The sequence below is a fragment of the Dermacentor variabilis genome, chromosome 8 (assembly GCF_050947875.1).
Source record: "Dermacentor variabilis isolate Ectoservices chromosome 8, ASM5094787v1, whole genome shotgun sequence".
NCBI classification, from domain to species: domain Eukaryota; kingdom Metazoa; phylum Arthropoda; class Arachnida; order Ixodida; family Ixodidae; genus Dermacentor; species Dermacentor variabilis.
In genome coordinates, this window is record NC_134575.1 from 166,380,070 (window position 1) to 166,386,339 (window position 6,270).

A 6,270-nucleotide genomic window follows, 5' to 3' on the forward strand; every position below is an offset into this window, starting at 1 on the left:
GGACAGATTCATACGTCCAAGGTTTGGGCCATCCTGCGCTCTCCTCTCGGCCAGCGCAAGACCAACAACGGCGCGGCTCGTGGCCCTCCGCGAAGGCATCAGCGCTCAGGCACTTGCCGAACAGGCCGCTGAACTGTTTTTCCCGCAGACGTCTCGCCCCACAGACACCACATACCAGAAAGATACACATTCTGAAGATAATGAACTACTTAACAGTCCCTTCACCATGATCGAGCTGGAGCACGCCTTGCAGCGTGCTAACGTACGTAGTGCTCCAGGGGTCGATGAGGTGGGCGTGGCTCATCTACGCAATCTGCCCCTTGAGCCCAAGCACGCTCTTCTCGAAGAACTTAATCGAGTCTGGGATACCGGAATACTGCCCTCCACTTGGAAGTTTTCGGTGCTCAAGCCCATTCCGAAGCCTGGTAAACCACCACATACCTTCCAACCTCCATCCGATCTCTTTGACCTCATGTGTCTGTAAAGTAATGGAGAGCATGCTCAACACATGCTTGATGTGGTACCTTGAAGATCGCGACATTTTGGCTCCTTCACTGTATGGATTTCGCCGTGGGCTATCAACACAGGATGTGCTAGCCCGCCTAAAACAGGACGTCCTCGACTCTAATTCGGTGCACCCACGAGCCGTTGTCGCAGTGGATATACGCAAAGCATTTGATTCCGTCCCACATAACACTATCATGATCAAAGCACGTGCCCTTGGCATCAGAGGGAAGATGTACAACTTCATAGGGGGATTTCCTTGAAGAGCGAAGCTACCAAGTCGAAGTTGGTCACGACGTCAGTGCCATACGAACCAACCACGTAGGCGTCCCCCAGGGCTCGGTTATTTCACCGACGCTGTTTAATATAGCTATGCACCAGCTACATAAGCGCCTTGCCCACGTACCGGGCCTGAAACACGCGGTGTACGCCGATGACGTCACCATGTGGACGCATCAAGGGTGCATCGGGGAGCAGGAGGACGTCTTACAACGAGCTCTCGACATTATTCACACCTATGCCACGGAAAGAGGTTTACACACTGCCCCAGACAAAACAGAGTTTGTCGTCATTCATGGTGGCAGGTCTACCTTTGGAAAGCAGGAACAAAAGCAGTCATTTAAACTGTATATCGGTGACCAATACATCACATGGTTCTAATGGGTTACGAAGACCAGCAAACAAATCCTGCACGCTTTACGCAGAATCTCTACCCGCACCCGTGGAGTAAACGAACGTGAAATGCGGCAGTTCGCTCAAGCTTTTCTTGTCTCCCGTATCATGTACGGGCTGCCGTATCATCCAGTCAACCGCACACAGATGCACGTGCTCGACCGGTTACTTAACGAAGCCAAATGCATTGTAACTGGACTCACAAGGTACACAAGCCTCGAAGCGCTTAAAAGTTGTAGAAAACTCAACAACCTGTCCGAGCTCGTAGACATGCACATCTATACACAAGAGACGAGACTTCGCGCCACAAAAGCCGGGCGACACACACTCATGCTCCTCGGGTATGACGTTCACAAAATGCCCATTTTGCCCAACAACACGCCGCCGTGGGAAATCATGGCTCTCACCGATGGCAGGCCACTTCCTCTCAATATGGACCCTACTCAGCGAATGCGGCGCCTTGCATATGCCAAGAGGCATGCCAAGGCTACCAGTTCACTCTCCTTGACTAAACGCATCGTATACACGGACGCTGCACTGCCTGCAGACGACGCTAGTAACACCTGTTATGCGACTGCGTGGTACGACCAGATAAATGAAAATCAGAACCGCCGCCATCATATATAAGCAGAAGCAGTGTCCAGCACCCGTGCTGAGCTAATGGCCATCCTAGATTATTTGGAGTGGGCCCTCGCAAATTCCTCTCAAAATGACCCTGTTCACCATCATGTGTACACAGATTCCCAGGCTGCCCATCGGGCATGTGCTAATGTTATTTACACAGATCCCGTACTGCAGAAGATCCGGCACCAGGCACGCCTGGTCCGCGAATGCGGTCACGATATTACCATTCACTGGGTCCCTGCGCACTGCGGTATTCCCGGAAACGAGAAGACTCATAGACTGGCGCGCGCTCATCTCTCTACCGCGCTAGCGAAAGCCTCCGATAGTCCTTATCCTCTTCTAGCTACCACAGCTGAGATAGCAGACCCAATGGCAGACAAGCATGCGACCAAACAACGACGTGCCGCCTACCTCGCAGCAGTAGGAAATCCACTCTCTATACCGTCACTTCCACCGAAGGTATTCACACGGCGAGAGTCAGTCTTGCTTCGGAGAATCCAGACAAGCACCCTCCTTACTCCTCACTTGTTGAACCGTTTCCACAAGGGTTTCACACCACCACCCGTAAGTGGGTTCTGTTTCACGTGCGCATGTCGTGCTGATCTCAACAACCTTTGTTGGGACTGCCCCCTCTACATCCCACCAAGGTTTCGTGCCCTGGCCACCATACAGCGGGGACCCTGGCCTTCTCTCCGGACTTGGGCTTGCCCGGATACCACGTCTCCGGACCATGCCATCGAGCTCTGGCGAGCACTGCTGCTGTTCCTCCAGCACCCTCCAGCACCACCCGTCGGCGATCGGCTCCGCGACAGCCACAAGCGTCATGCGACCCCTCTTAGCGGTCTGCAGGACGTTCATTAATAAAACGGTGGCAGCCTTACCCTTCCCCTTTTGCAATAACGCCCCTCCTCTTTCCACCGCATCGTCTTCGGCGCATTTTAATGTGGAATAAACGGGGTTTCATTCATTCCTTCTTTCACAGTATTGCTACTGTGTTCTTCAACGTCAGCCCCGCGTGACAATATTTCAAAAGAAACACTTTTAGGCTGGTATAGCGCTTGTGTGGCCAGACCGTCATACAGTGGCCTGCCACAAACACATGATGAAGCCTCTAGAGAACTGGAATAAAAAAAAATATCCGGTTTACGTGCCAAAATCACTTTCTGATTCTGAGGCACGCCGTAGTGGAGGACTCCGGAAATTTCCACCACCTGGGGTTTTTTACCGTGGCCCTAAGTCTAAGTACATGTGCGTTTCTCCCCATCGAAATGCGGCCGCCGGGGCCGGGATTCGGTCCCGCAACCTCGTGCACAGAAGCCCAGCACCATAGCCATTGAGCAACTACGGCGGGTACAAGAGGAATGTTCGCAACAAAAATATACGAGATATATCTGCTACCACTTACTAGCAATGTCGGTATTAGGAGCTGTGACTGGACTGGTGCAGCTTTATTTTTATGAAAAAAAAATGTGATGTACAAAAACTGTACTCTGTTGTATTGTTAGTCTGTGTTTTTTAGTCAAATAAAACAATCCATTCAGCTATTCACACATGCATGTATTATTCTAAATACCGTTTCATGGTTGGTCAGTTCCTCGCTGGGCTCGGATGTTCATAGGCATGATGGTAAACTGAATATTTTTATGAAGGCTCACGTAACTACTTTATACAATTTAAAATTCGACCAAATGCGCCCGGTCCACACAAAATTACAGTACATTCTTTGTTTTCCTTAGCGCAACTAGCTGCATATTATTAAAGAAAATTCAATAAAATTGAATTGAACGCACCTGCTCGTTGATAGAGACGATCGCCTTGCTTCGGTAAGCTTCGCCATCCTTGGATTAGCGTAGTTACTGGCGATCCACCTTACTACAAACCGTGCAACTGCCGGCGCTTGCACAAGCAATACACGCGCTATTTGCAGAAATCTTCTTTGTTGTTTTCTTTTTCGAAGTCTGTTTGAAGTCTGCCGTGTATAGTAACGTGCAGCAAGCCAAACATGCTGCACCAGGGCAGTGCGGCAGGAACTGCCGATTTATTGCACACGTGTACATATATAGAACTTCCAAAGGGGTGTGTCTTTTCGTCAATAACAGATAAGTTGTTTCAGTAGAATCCTAAACACATGGCGCATGTGGTTTGACATGTGAGGTGCATGCGTAGCACACGTATAGCGCTCGTCGCCAAAGGTCAGTTCACCCCCCTCGGTTCGAAATAACAAAAGAACAAACGGGAATAAAATATCAGTGAAAATTGTCAGGCACTTTAGTTCAAGGCACTTGCGCGAAGTTCTGGTCATAGGCCAGACGTTGAGGCTGTCGAAGTTGTCTGCGCTATTTCCATGGGGCTGGTGTGCACGAGGCAATTTTCGGGGCACCGGGCATCGCGGGTATACACGGGGCTGTGCATTCGCTGTAGCGGGGTACCGACCCGTTTCTTTAGCCCGAGTTCCCCTCGAAGTCGTCATCGCCGTCTTCCTTGACGTTGCGTCCGAAGGGCTCGCGGGTCAGTAGCAGGTGCTGCCTCTTGAGCCTCAATACCGTGCCGTTTTCTGTTATGACTGCATACGACCTGGGGTGGCCAGCAGGCTTGAGAACCTTCGCTTTCGTCGCCCATGCACCTATCATGAACCATTCCTCCTGGGCTGAGGAGCGCCATTGGTCCCCTATAGTGGTCTGAATGCACCGGAGCAGCGCGTGAGCGGGGTTGCCTTGAACGCCGGGAAATGTTGTGTGGAGCAGTCGTCACATCAGCAGCTCAGCGGGCGATGCGCCGCACTCGAGTGCAATGGTCCTGAAAGCAAGCAGTCCACGCCATAAATTTTGTTTCGCTTCAGTCGTTTTCTTGAGGATACGCTTAGTTATCTGAACACCATTTTCTGCCAGCCAATTAGAACGTGGGTATCCCGGATTAGGCGTACATGCCCAAAATCGTACATTTGTAAGAACAACGCAAATTTAGGACATGAAAATGGAGGGCCATTGTCAGAACGTACTTCTATGGTAAGGCCGTGCCTAATAAAAATCGCACTTGTTACGTCAACTATTGTTTTGCCGTGCTGACCTTGAGCAGTTCAATTTCGGAAAAGTTTGACAAGGCGTCGCAAACGCACAGGTACGACCTGCCGCCATATTCAAAAATGTCAATACCGACGCAGTAGCACGGTTAGTCCGGCATGAGGCGAATCAGTAGAGGCTCTCAAGGTTGGATATATGCATACATTTTGTAGATAGAACATGTGTGGACGAACCATTGTATATCGGAGTTCATTCGCGGCCAAAAATCTAGCTTTGCTCTTGTTGATTCCCAAGTGCTCTTGTTGAAATCTTTCCAGTGTTGCACTTTTGACACTAACTTGAATAACCAATTTGTAGTCGTTAAGCAGGACTCCTTTCACGAGGAACAATTCAACCTCAAATCGTTGCCACAGCCCCTCCAAGTATTTTCCACCTTCTAAATCCCGCAGCACCCTCATTATCTATTCGTCACGCGCCGTTCCCGCAGCCAGCTGCCTCCATGTGCGCTCACTAACAAATGAGACAAGTGTACTCAGGGCATGTACTTCATTATTGTTGCTGTCGAGGTCGCAAGCCGTTGTCTTTGCTGTGGCACGTGAAAGCATGTCAGCCCGGAGGAGCTGCTTATCTGGAACAAATTTTAATTTAACATCATAAAGCATCAATTTCAGAAGAAATCATCACCTTCTGGGAGATAGCAATAAAAGGGCGATGGTCTCTTTCCGCAGTAAACTGGTGACCGTAGACGAAGTGAATAAATCTGTTGCAGCCAAACACCATGGCCATAGTTTCTTTATGAATTTCAAAATGACGCTGTTGTGCTTCTTTAAGCGCTCGCGACGCATACGTCATGAGTCGTTCTGACACTGCAAAAAAAGCGGCACCTATTACGTTTCGGGACGCATCGCATCACACTTTTGTTGCTTTGGCCAGATCAAAAACCGACAAGGGTTGTGTGCTAAGGTAGTCACATAATTCTTTCCATTGCTGTTCGTGGTTATCGGTCCACTGAAAGATGGCATCTTGTCTTATCGAGCTCCTCAAAAAAGCTGTTTGAGCTAATGATGGAAGAAACCTGCCGAAATAATTGACACCTAGCATCCTATGCACCGCGAGCCGGTCTTCTGGCGTCGTCATGTGCAGCACAAAACAGTCAGTGTCGTGTTCGGCCTTATGCCTGCTTTCTCGATTACATCTCCAAGAAACTAAATTTCCTGGACCCCGATACTGCACTCATCAGAATTGGAGGTAATTGCGGCCCTTTTGGTGCTAGAAACACAGATTTGTGACGTTCATTGTGCTCTTCTACCGACGAGCCCCATATCAAAATGTTGTCCACGTATATTTCATGCCGGGAAGGCCTGAAAATTTCATTCAGCGTTTTTCGGAACTCCTTAGGGGCGGCCGATATGCCGAAGGATAATAGTAAAAAGCGGTAACGACCAAACGG

The 6,270-nt window shown here is 49.6% G+C and overlaps 1 pseudogene; it reads left to right on the forward strand.

The window, feature by feature from the left end:
* Positions 1-701: 701 nt before the first annotated feature.
* Positions 702-2,661, forward strand: LOC142591623 (uncharacterized; annotated as a pseudogene).
* The last annotated feature ends 3,609 nt before the right edge of the window (positions 2,662-6,270 follow it).